Source organism: Haematobia irritans, chromosome 4 (assembly GCF_050003625.1).
Source record: "Haematobia irritans isolate KBUSLIRL chromosome 4, ASM5000362v1, whole genome shotgun sequence".
NCBI classification, from domain to species: domain Eukaryota; kingdom Metazoa; phylum Arthropoda; class Insecta; order Diptera; family Muscidae; genus Haematobia; species Haematobia irritans.
Window position 1 is genome coordinate 83,296,342 of NC_134400.1, and position 14,015 is coordinate 83,310,356.

At 34.9% G+C, this 14,015-nt stretch overlaps 1 non-coding gene across 1 annotated transcript; it reads left to right on the forward strand.

The window, feature by feature from the left end:
- The first annotated feature begins 2,814 nt into the window (after positions 1–2,814).
- On the forward strand, positions 2,815–2,980 carry LOC142237302 (U1 spliceosomal RNA). The gene has a single exon (XR_012722439.1). It is a non-coding gene; the product is annotated as a U1 spliceosomal RNA (small nuclear RNA).
- Positions 2,981–14,015: the final 11,035 nt, after the last annotated feature.

Genomic DNA, 14,015 nt, shown 5'->3' on the forward strand with positions numbered 1-14,015 from the left:
ACTTATTTTGTCAACGAAAATTTGACATTGAAACACACGTTTGCGCTGTGAAAGAAACGCAAAAATATAAACATTCAAATTCTGAATGAGTGGACAATAGAGCCGAGAGTTGGTTGAGGGTTGAAATGCATCCGTCTTTAAAAGAGATGTTGAGTGAATGTTCATTGCATGTTCAATAACCTTCGGATGTCAGTGCAAACAAATATACCGCACGTTTCTTGTAGCCTTTGTGTTAACTACACAGGTAAGACATACAATCAGGTAACTGGGGATGACATTTCACAGTGACTTCCTTTGTATACTTACAGTTGCAGAATGGTATAAATATTACAATGATTGTGCCTGTTCGTAGTTGACACACATTGCACTATGGTCTTTTTTAGGTTGTATCTTTTGGTCAAAATTTAAATTTTTAAGTTTAATATTTATTACCGTCATGCGATAATAAATAATTTTTAATTTTTGTTTTTTTTTTTTGCTTGAAAACCTGTGATTGGCTCTTTATTAGCTTAATGGCACACCGAAAAGATGACAAATTTCATAACCATATAACTGGAAATTATGGAAATCTCCAATTTCACCAGAATATCGTAACTATAGTGAGGCAAAAGTGCGATGTTATTGCACAAAATTATGGTGATTTCGATTGGTAAAAAATATGTTGCATATTTTACACCTTACCCCATAAATCGAAAAATTTTGTTCGATGGGAAAATTCGGTGCAGCCTACCCAAAATGTGCACGTTCGATTGACGGGGTGTTACGCATCGCAAGAGCAAAAGTGTAACCCATTTTACACCGTAGATGGTTTACGGTGCAGACGGTTACACCATAGACCAAGGAAGTGCGGCGACAACAAAATTCGATATTAAATATGTTATTTTTAACGTAATAGCAAAATGCAAAAAGCAAATGCGCAAATGGCCAACACCATTGTAGATGCGCTATTGTAGAGTAGTTCTTCTGACGACGATGAAGAAGTTACAACATCATTGATTGGACGTAATGACCAACGGCGAGTTAAAAACTTTGTTGAGCGTGTAATTAATTTGTACTCTGAAGTAGAAGTAAGCAAAGATAATAAAAGAGGAAGATGGGAGATTGGCTTGCGTCATACCAAATGTTGCATTTACCACATTAGTTTAATACATGTTTGTAACCTTTTAGTTGTTTTTAGTTTTTAAATGAAAAATGTAATATTCTTAATGAAACAATGATAAATTTTAGACAACAAAAAAAAAATACATTTTCTCCTTTATGGAAATTTATTTCGTGCTCTTAATTTCTTTTTATGTGCATTTTAATGCTATGTCAATACTTGTCGTATACGCGTTTGGTTCGAGTATTAAACTAATGCGGTAAATGGTTTGATGTGCTCAGTAGCCAATCTCCCATCTTCCTCTTTTATTATCTTTGGAAGTAAGATCATTAAAAATATATAAAATCAAAAGTTTTAACAATTTCCCTTAGTTCAAGAAAAATTTGCGTTTTGTTTGTTTTGATTTTATATCAGTGTTGCAACTTTTTTGTTCGTTTTCACACGCAAACGGTGTTGTCATTGCAAGGGGTTTCGGCAACACTGTGGTAACACCATAAAATGTTGTACCATTTGTATGCAAGACTTTTTTTCCAAACGAAAAAACGGAGCACAAATAACTGTACCGAATGTGGTTCGTATCGGTCCATGTTTTAGTATAGCGTCCATAGTTTGTTCGATTTTCCTGAAATTAGAAATCTAGAGGTATTTTAGGCCAAACAAGACCTATGAGGGGATGAACTCTTTATTTGTATCGATAGTACCGATTATTTCATGCAAATGTTGACCGCGACTGCGCCTCAAATGATTCATACGCTTAGTCCAATTTTGGCTTACTGTTTCCAACATTTCGGCCGGCATTTCAAAAATAAATGCTTCAATGTTGTCTGCCAAATATAGAGGGCTTGTCTGTGTAGACATGCGTTTCAACAGAGTCTAACAAAATCGACAATTCTGCTTATTTACGTACCCATTGACCCAAAGTTGTGTTTCGTCGCTAAACATAGAAGAGCGCGATGAACTTTCTTAACCCAGTACATATTTTGATAATAAAATTAAATAATTTGCAAACTTCATATGATTATTAGATTCGTGATTAAATTATAGACCAAACTAATGATGTAAGACAGTAAAACAGGACACTAAACGTACGTCGCCTGTTCAAGCCAGTGCTGCCGAAAATATAACAGCTAAAAAATCACCCTTTATTATAAAGTATTCCGCTATAACAAAGGGCTATCAGATGAAACTATTATATTTGCCTCATGGTGGTGGGCATTCAATATTCGGCCCGGCCAAACATACTACTGTATATACTTGTTTAACGGTCGTATAATCGTATACTTCACATACTTATCAGACTATAAGCTGAACAAATCTAGTCAACATCGATTACATACAGAAAAATTGTTGAACCATACATTTTTTGCTGACTAGTGTACAAGACACAAAATCTTGGAACTCTCACGAGTTATGCTCCGATGATATTCCAGGCATGACAAACGGCATAGATCGATAAGATTGCATCTTCGATCATCTACCTTCATTCAAAGGCTCATGCACTTCATCCCCCACAGAACGGCACAAATCGTAGAGATATTTTAGGTAGGAGATAGGTAGATACCTGGTGAAGTTTTTGATTGTGTAAATTATTTTACTGTGCAAATGTGTGTTTCAATATCAAATGTTCGTTGGCAAAGCAAGTCGTACTTCCTAATAATTCTCATTCGCTTCATGGCGTATATCGTATGAATAGTCTGATCTGTGTTGAGGAAAGCATACTTACCTGGCGTAGAGGTTAACCGTGATCACGAAGGCGGTTCCTCCAGGGCGAGACTTGATCATTGCACTTTCGATTGAGTTGACCCCTGCGATTATTCCTAATGTGAATAACTCGTGCGTGCAATTTTTGATAGCCGGGAATGGCGTTCGCGCCGTCCCGACCTAATTCAATACATTTCAAACAACTAAATTAGAAATTACAAAAAATTGCCTTGAGACTTGAGTAAAAATCAATAATTATTTGGCCGATATTTTTGAGAAGCATTTTATGTCTTGAAGTCGTGATAGTTTATGGGTGTTTTCTTACGAAGCAACGTAGACAATATATATGTTAATTTTTTCTACCGCACACATAGTGACTCAGTGTAACAGTTTGGCTGATAAGTCCCCGGTCTAACAAAGAAAAACACATTTTTTTGTCAACATAGTTCCCTTCAAGAGCGATACAACGATTATAATGACCTTCCAATTTTTTGATACCATTTTGGTAGTACTCCTTCGGTTTTGCCTCAAAATATTCCTCAGTTTCGGCGATCATCTCTTCATTGCAGTCAAATTTTTTCCCTGCGAGCATTCTTTTGAGGTCTCAGAACAAGAAAAAGTCGGTGGGATCTGGAGAATACGGTGGGTGGGGAAGCAATTCGAAGCCCAATTCATGAATTTTTGCCATTGTTCTCAATGACTTGTGGAACGGTGCGTTGTCTGGGTGGAACAACACTTTTTTCTTCTTCATATGGGGCCGTTTTTCCGCGATTTCGACCTTAAAACGCTCCAGTAACGCCATATAATAGTCACTGTTTATGTTTTTTCCCTTTTCAAGATAATCGATAAAAATTATTCCATGCGCATCCCAAAAAACCGAGGCCATTACTTTGCCAGCGGCCTTTTGAGTCTCTCCACGCTTCGGAGACGGTTCACCGGTCGCTGTGCACTCAGCCGACTGTCGATTGGACTCAGGAGTGTAGTGATGGAGCCATGTTTCATCCATTGTCACATATCGACGGAAAAACTCGGGTGTATTACGAGTTAACAGCTGCAAACACCGCTCAGAATCATCAACACGTTGTTGTTTTTGGTCAAATGTGAGCTCGCGCGGCACCCATTTTGCACAGAGCTTCTGCATATCCAAATATTGATGAATGATATGACCAACACGTTCCTTTGATATCTTTAAGGCCTCTGCTATCTCGATCAACATCATTTTATGGCCATTCAAACTCATTTTGTGGATTTTTTTGATGTTTTCGTTGGTAACCACCTCTTTCGGGCGTCCACTGCGTTCACCGCCCTCCTTGCTCATTTCACCACGCTTGAATTTTGCATACCAATCAATTATTGTTGATTTGCCTGGGGCAGAGTCCGGAAACTCATTATCAAGCCAAGTTTTTGCTTTCACCGTATTTTTTCCCTTCAGAAAACAGTATTTTATCAAAACACGAAATTCCTTTTTTTCAATTTTTTTCACAATAACAAAAGACGCCCTATCTCACAAACTAATTGACTTACAGACGTCAAATTTTGACACGAATCATTTGAAGGTTGGTACTATATAAAAATAATATGCATTTAATACTAGCGACGCCATCTATGTATCAGACCGGGGACTTATCAGCCAACCTGTTATAACAATAATATGATTTGAATGAAGATGCATCTATTAGAGATATTGTCGATAGACACAGAATAACGACACTTTAATTTCCAGAGTTAAAATACATCCAATAACGGGGCATCAAAGCCAATTTAACTTTATTTTAGTTTCTGGAAATTATTATACTTTCGTTAAAGTGACTTCAATTTTATTATACCCTCCACCATAGGATGGGGGTATATTAACTTTGTCATTCCGTTTGTAACACATCGAAATATTGCTCTAAGACCCCATAAAGTATATATATTCTGGGTCGTGGTGAAATTCTGAGTCGATCTAAGCATGTCCGTCCGTCTGTCCGGCTGTCCGTCCGTCTGTGGAAATCACGCTAACTTCCGAACGAAACAAGCTATCGACTTGAAACTTGGCACAAGTAGTTGTTATTGATGTAGGTCGGATGGTATTGAAAATGGGCCATATCGGACCACGTTTACGTATAGCCCCCATATAAACCGATCCCCAAATTTGGCTTGGGGAGCCTCCCGGAGCAGCAAAATTCATCCGATCCGGTTGAAATTTGGTACGTGGTCTTAGTATACGGTCTCTAACAACCATGCAAAAATTGGTCCATATCGGTCCATAATTATATATAGCCCCCATATAAACCGATCCCCAGATTTGAACTCCGGAGCCTCTTGGAGGGGCAAAATTCATCCGATCCGATTGATATTTGGTACCTGATGTTAGTATATGGTATCTAACAACCATGCAAAAATTGGTCCATATCGGTCCATAATTATATATAGCCCCCATATAAACCGATCCCCAGATTTGACCTCCGGATACTTTTGGAGGGGCAAAATTCATCCGATCCGGTTGAAATCTGGTACCTGATGTTAGTATACGGTCTCTAACAACCATGCAAAAATTGGTCCATATCGGTCCATAATTATATATAGCCCCCATATAAACCGATCCCCAGATTTGAACTCCGGAGCCTCTTGGAGGGGCAAAATTCATCCGATCCGATTGATATTTGGTACCTGATGTTAGTATATGGTATCTAACAACCATGCAAAAATTGGTCCATATCGGTCCATAATTATATATAGCCCCCATATAAACCGATCCCCAGATTTGACCTCCGGATACTTTTGGAGGGGCAAAATTCATCCGATCCGGTTGAAATTTGGTACCTGATGTTAGTATACGGCCTCTAACAACCATGCAAAAATTGGTCCATATCGGTCCATAATTATATATAGCTCCCATATAAACCGATCCCCAGATTTGACCACCGGAGCCTCTTGGAGGAGCAAAATTCATCCGATTCGGTTGAAATTTAGTACGTGGTCTTAGTATACGGTTTTTAACAACCATGCAAAAATTGGTCCATATCGGTCCATAATTATATATAGCCCCCATATAAACCGATCCCCAGATTTGAACTCCGGAGCCTCTTGGAAGAGCAAAATTCATCCGATCCAGTTGAAATTTGGTACATGGTGTTAGTATATGGTCTCTAACAACCATGCAAAAATTGGTCCATATCGGTCCATAATTATATATAGTTCCCATATAAACCGTCCCCAGATTTGACGTCCGGAACCTCTTGGAGGAGCAAAAGTCATCCGATCCAGTTGAAATTTGGTACATTTTGTCAATATATGGCCTCTAACAGCCATGTAAAAATTGGTCCATATCGGTCTTTAGTTATATATAGCCGATGACTTATTACACAAAAATTGGTCCATATCGCCAAAAATAATCTACCAAAACTTTATTTCCATAGAAAATTTTGTCAAATTTTATTACTATAGAAAGTTTTGTCAAAATTTCATTTCTATAGAAAGTTTTGTCAAAAGTTTATTTCTATACAAATGTTTGTCAAAATTTTATTTCCATAGAAAATTTTGTCAAAATTTTATTTCTATAGAAAATTTTGTAATCTACCTAAACCTTATTTCCATAGAAAATTTTGTCAAATTTTATTACTATAGAAAGTTTTGTTAAAATTTCATTTCTATAGAAAGTTTTGTCAAAAGTTTATTTCTATAGAAATGTTTGTCAAAATTTTATTTCTATAGAAAATTTTGTAAAAAATTTATTTCTGTGGAAAATTTTGTCAACAATTTATTTCTATACAAAATTTTGTCAAAATTTTATTTCTATACAATATTTTGTCAACATTTTATTTCTATAGAAATTTTTGTCAAAATTGTATTGCTATAGAAAATTTTGTCAACATTTTACTTCCATAGAAAATTTTGTCAACATTTTATTTCTATAGAAAATTTTGTCTAGTTTTTATTTCTATAGAAAATTTTGTCAAATTTTTATTTCTATAGAAAATTTTGTCAAAATTTTATTTCTATAGAAAATTTTGTCAAGGTTTCATTTCTATAGAAAATTTTGTCAAAATTTTATTTCTATAGAAAATTTTGTCAAACTAGATTATATACGTATTTAATCGGCCTTTTTTTGTTTAATATATACCCCGTGTGGGCTAACTTACAATTTAGAAGACAGTGTTAAAGTTTTACGATACCTTGCCATCGGCAAGTAATATCGCAACCCAAGTAATTCGATTGTGGATGACAGCCTTTAGTAGAAGTTCCTACGCAATCCATGGTTACGGTCACAGTTCTGTCCTCAAAATAATGTCAGATGTGCCTAACGTAGTGGATTACACTTTGGCGAGTCCACTTTTCGACAAAAAGTTTGAGACTCTAATCCCCAACAGTGAGGCGTGGTGCACACAGACCCCGGGGAATAAAGAATATATAGATTTCTACACTGATGGCTCCAAATTGGATGGACAAGTGGGTTTCGGAGTATATTCTAATGATCTGGAACTTCAAATAGCGAAAAGATTACCTAATCACTGTAGTGTTTTTCAGGCTGAAATATTAGCAATAAGAGAGGTGGCGAATTGGCTGAGAAGTAATGTTCCAAAAAATGTGGGCATTAATATATACTCAGACAGTCAACCTGCAATAAAATCCTTGGACTCTGTGTTCCTCAACTCGAAAACGGCCATCGATTGCCGCAAATCTCTCAATGAGATGGCTGAGCAGTACAATATTCACCTAATATGGGTGCCTGGCCATAGGAACATACCGGGGAACTGCGAAGCGGATGAGTTGGCAAGGCTAGGGACTACCTTACATATTCCAGGGGAACTAGAATTTGTTGGTATGCCCCTAGCTACCTGCAAGCTCATGCTGCGTGAGAAGGCTGTTATGATGGCAAATGTTCGATGGGAGAATTGCAAGGGTTGTAACGACACCAAGCAAATATGGCCCCATTTCAACTTAAACCGCACACTAGATATGCTAATGTTCTCGAGACGTCAGGTATCACTCCTGATATCTGCTATAACGGGTCGCTGCCTGATAGGAGATTTTGCAAAAACTATTGGCGCGAAGTATAATGACTATTGTATGAGCTGTCATGATGCTGAGGAAAAAGAATCAATTAAACACCTCTTGTGTGAGTGTCCTGCATTTTGTGTAAAGCGCAAACAACTTTTAGGAGCATATAGCTTCAGATTACTGGCGGATCTGGAAAACGTTAACTTAAGCAGTCTGCTAATATTTTTGGAACAATCTGGTTGGTTCAACAAAGAAAAATAATCAAGAAGGTTCAGCGGTTAAAACTAGAAGTGCCCATATGTAATAGGTACTTTTAGTTAATGTGGTATCACAATGGACTGAATAGTCTAAGTGAGCCTGAATCTTAATGGGGCTGCCACTTTAACCTAACCTAACCTGTGGAGGGTACATAAGATTCGGCCTGGCCGAACTTACGGCCGTATATACTTATTATTAAATCTCGCACAACAAGAACATATTATTCTTATAATTACAGTACGAAGATAAACTCCGCAATGGTTGAAAGAAAAAGTAATATCTTAAAGCTAACAATGGAATATTATTAATTAATTGGGAGAAATTATGAAATAAGAAAAATGAAATAATTTAAAGGTACAATATATAAACAAACATATAAATAAATTAATTATTGCCTACGCAATTTTGAAGCAATAAAATAATGAAGAAAAAATAAACAAAAAATAATGAAAAAAAAATGAAAAAACTAACACGTGCATCGTGAGTTTTAACAAATTTTAATTATTTTCAAACAAACAATCATAATTGCTTAAAATATTCTAAAAGTTTGTCCTTAAAATTTAACGCGTTACTGGTGGTTTGCAGTTCATGTCTGTTGATGTATTTTTGTGTGCAAAGTACAGCTCCCAGTTTTAGTCCGATTGTCCTAAAATTTGGTATAGGGTCCTGTTTCGGCTCAAAGACGATCCCTATTGATTTTGGAAAAAATCGGTTCAGATTTAGATATAGCTGCCATATATATTTTTCACCGATCTGGTCATAATTGGCGTGTATATCAACCGATCTTCCTCAAATTCCGTACATCCGAATATTTTATGAGTCTAGAAAAACTTGCAAAATATCAGCCAAATCGGTTCAGATTTAGATATAGCTCCCATATATAGCTTTCGCCCGATTTACACTTATTTGCCCACATAGGCCAATTTTTTGCTCCGATTTAGTTGAAATTTTGCACAGGAAGTAGAACTAGCATTGTAGCTATGCGTGTCAAATTTGGTTGAAATCGGTTCAGATTTAGATATAGCTCCCATATATAGCTTTCGCCCGATTTACACTCAAATGACCACAGAGGCCAATTTTTTGCTCCGATTTAGTTGAAATTTTGCACAGGGAGTATAAGTAGAATTGTAGCTATGCGTGTCAAATTTGGTTGAAATCGGTTCAGAGTTAGATATAGCTCCCATATATAGCTTTCGCCCAATTTACACTCATATGACCACAGAGGCCAATTTTTAACTTCGATTTAGTTGAAATTTTGCACAGAGCGTAGAATTAGCATTGTAGCTATACGTGCCAAATTTGGTTGAAATCGGTTCAGATTTAGATATATCTCCCTTATATAGCTTTCGCCCGATTTACACTCATATGACCACAGAGGCCAATTATTAACTCCGATTTAGTTGAAATTTTGCAACAGGGAGTAGATTAGCATTGTAGCTATGCGTGCCAAATTTGGTTGAAATCGGTTCAGATTTAGATATATCTCCCATATATAGCTTTCGCCCGATTTACACTCATATGACCACAGAGGCCAATTATTAACTCCGATTTAGTTGAAATTTTGCACAGGGAGTAGAATTAGCATTGTAGCTATGCGTGCCAAATTTGGTTGACATCGGTTCAGATTTAGATATAGCTCCCATATATATGTTTTTCTGATTTCGACAAAAATGGTCAAAATATCAACATTTTGCTTGTTAAATCGCCACTGCTTAGTCGAAAAGTTGTAAAGATGACTCTAATTTTCCTAAACTTCTAATACATATATATCGAGCGATAAATCATAAATAACCTTTTGCGAAGTTTCCTTAAAATTGCTTCAGATTTAAATGTTTCCCATATTTTTTTTGTACTAACATTGTGTTCCACCCTAGTGCATTAGCCGACACAAATTTTGAGTCTATAGATTTTGTAGGAGTCTATCAAATTCTGTCCAGATCGAGTGGTATTTAAATGTATGTATTTGGGACAAACCTTTATATATAGCCCCCAACACGTTTGACGAATGTGATATGGTATCGAAAATTTAGATCTACTAAGTGGTGCAGGGTATAATATAGTCGGCCCCGCCCGACTTTAGACTTTCCTTACTTGTTTAATAATGGGCTCAATATTAGTGGCATACTAGCTCCGTAGGCGCAATATCAACACAGCCAGTGTTGCTAGAAGTAGGGGAAATTCCCTATATGTAGGGTTTTTCTAATATTTAGCGTCTTGTAGGGACGTAGGGCCACAATGTAGGACATTTTCACTCAACACAATTTGTAATAATTTTTACATTTTGGTGGCTCTAGAGGAGGAAATTAGAAGCCGGCAGGGCTTGATCTTTAACAATGTGTGGTAAACTTTATTCCTGTAGAAAATTTTGTCAACATTTTATTTCTTTAGAACATTTTGTCAAAATTGTATTTCTATAGAATTTTTTTTTTTTTCAACATATTATTTCTATAAAAAATTTTCCCAAAATTTTATTTCTGTGGAATTTTTTCTCAAAATTTTATTTCTATAGAATTTATTGTCAAAATTTTATTTCTATAGAAAAATTAATTACAAAAATTTGTTTATAGAAACTTTTTCCACAATTTTATTTTTATAGAGATTTAACAAAAAAGATTACTAATTTGGGTAAAATTCTACCAACTGTGGCAACCGTGGTGGTAATACAAATTTATATTCTAAGTTATATACGTTGAATATTCATGTTTTAAGATAATAAAGTACTTAGAACCATTTTTGTTTTGTAATTTTTTTTAAATTTAACGAAAAATATAGTAGGGAAAATTGTTTGGGAATGTATGGGAAAGTAGGGAACTTTTTTTGTCCTTGTAGGGTAAACCGAACATTTTCCCTGGCAACATTGACTATGAGCTATAGTTAGATTGACACAAAGCACCCATAGACATGTACCCCTTAATTTTCTTAAATATGCAACTGCGGTTTATCTCCCAGACCTATATGTTACCCCACAAATGCTTATGATTACTAATTCTGTAATGGTGGTTTAGGGTATGATATAGTCTTACTGTTTTTTTACTAACATTGTGTTCCACCCTAGTGCATTAGCCAACTTAAACTTTGAGTCTACAGATTTTGTAAAAGTCTATCAAATTCTGTCCACATCGAGTGATATTTAAATTTATGTATTTGGGACAAACCTTTATATATAGCACCCAACACATTTGACGGATGTGATATGGTATCGAAAATTTAGATCTAAAAAGTGGTGCAGGGTATAATATAGTCGGCCCCGCTCGACTTTCCTTACTTGTTTTTACTAACATTGTGGTCCACCCCATGGCATTAACCGACTTAAATTTTAAGTCAATAAACTTTCTAAGAAGTCTTAAATTTTATTTATTTATTCACTATAAATTTACAATTAAAACTGATAACTTCAAAAAGTGTAATGGCTATGACAACTACACACAAAGAAAATTTCATTAAAATTGAGCCAACGAAAATTTTTCATTGATACAACGAAACATTTCCATTAAGACAATGAAAATGTTCGTTAATAGTACGAAACGTTTCATAGACTAACAGAAAATTCGTTATAATAACGAAAAATTTCGTTTATCAATGAATTTGTTTCATTGGCTCAATTTTAATGACACATTTCATTAATATAACGAAAATTTTTCTACCAGTGTAAGGTCTTAAGCTCACTAGGTGTATTTTTTACATTTAGTCTTTGTAATTATAGATAATATTCTTTGTTTTATAGATAATTATACAATGATGTGTCTTTCAAAAATGTTAAGATTTTACTTATATTGTTAAATATAGGAATTGAAATTAATTCGAGTGGATCGCAATTGTGAAAATTTGTGTTTCTAATGAGATCAAATTTAGGACAATAACATAAAAGATGTTCCAATAGCAAAAGAACTCTCAAATATATATTGTCGGTTCCGGTTTAAATGTATGAATATGAGAACCTAAACCTTTATATAAAGCACCCAACAAATTTGAAGGATTACAGATGGTATCGAAAATGTATATCCACAAAGTGGTGCAGGAAATAATATAGACGGCCCGCCAGAATTTAGACTTTCCTTACTTGTTTTTATATGGTAGGTATGCCACGGGCTGACACGTTACGTTACACTGGTAGAAAAATGGTTCGTACTATTAACGAACAGGCTTCGTTTATTATTTTTCGTTAATATTACGAAATTTTTCATTATAAGAACGAAAGTGATCGTTAATACAACGAAATCAATCGTTAAAAGACAATTTTGTGTTTTGGTTTTTCGTTATATTAATGAAACACGTTTCTTTAATATTACGAATATTGACTTTGTAATTTTTTCAAGAATTAGAATAAAAAAATTTTCCAAGATGAAATTATTATAATCATTTGCACATAGAGAGTAACTTTTGGAAACTTTTAGCCTATAAAACAATAGTTTTATATACTTCGAAACTGGAATTGAATTAATTTATAAAACGAAAGCGATCGTTAATATAATGATATGGATCGTTAAAAAATAAATTTTCCCAGCAAAAACTGGGTAAGCACTAGTGATTCTTTCAGTAATACCGGTAATCAAAAAGTTACTACTTGCAGTATTACCTGGGATTTAAAAATAATAACTTACCTGTGTAGGAAAGAAGCGATTCTTTCTATTAATACCGGTAATCAAAATCATATCTTGAGGTCCGGGTTCGGCTCTACAGTGGACACCGTTGATAGTAGCGATAAATACGACAAAATACATTTCAGAAAAAAATTGTCAATAAACTATACCTTTGTTTTCTAAAGTTGTATAGTACATAATTTATATTACAAAATAACATCATTGAATAGATCCATGTCGTGGAGCGTGGTATAGTGTGTTGGATTACAAAACAACAGGGGTGACTTCACACTTTTTGGATATCTTTATGGTAAAGATATTATTTTTGGAGAGCTAGTATGCTTGCGAAGAAGTACTTATTTTTCGACTGCTGGTATGCTTGCACGGAAGTACTTTCCTCCAATGTCATGCCCGTGTAAAAGTATTACTACTGATATGTGTACGAGGAAGTTGTTACCAATTTGGCGCAGGTATACTTGTACTCATACCTGGTAATAGGAGTTTTTGCTGGGTTAAATTGTTATATTTCGTCATATTAATGAAATATGTTCATTAATAATACGAATGGGAGTTTGAGTATTTCTGCCTCTCCGTACTCCCTCTCTCTCTAAAACGTCTCTCCATACTCTCTCTAATACGTCTGTCTCTAATACGGCGTCTATGTAATTTGTACATACACATCTAAGCATGGTAATAAGGACATGTTTGCGTGTGCGTCTTGAAAAATAAACGGTAAAAAGTTCAAACGAAAACTTGTCTGATCGGCAAACCTTAACAACATTTACGTTCTTTTCGCTGAAGAGTGCACAGGCTCATTACAGTTTCGTTGTGAATAATAAATATAGATGGTGGGTGAGTTAAATTGGTGTTTTTTGTATATTCGCAAGAAATTTAGTGTAAATTTTTAATCTTTAGTGAAAATGCCACGGGGAAGTGAACTTTCAGATGAAGAAGCCGGAACAATTACCGTAATGAACCTTGGTTGCAAAAATAAATTGGATAAATAGACACGGCGATCCGATTATCATTTTTTGGTCTTAGAAATTAGAGGATTTTTTTCTTAAGTGAAAGTCACACCATATGATTATTAAATTACTTAATTTATCAATAAATATTATTTCCTACTGTACGAGTATATAAATCCTATTTCAAAGATCTTAACAAAAAATAATACACTACCAATGACTACATTTAAATGCAATAATTGGTTGGGTTTCATTAATATAACGTTTGTGTTCATTTATACAACGTTCGCCTTTCATTCATACAATGCAAAAACTACAATGCAAAAACAACGTATAAGCTGCATCCATGCAATGAATAAATTTCATATAATATTCGTTAATACAACGAAAAGGCTACGTAATAGCAACGTAATTATTTGCTAATACTAC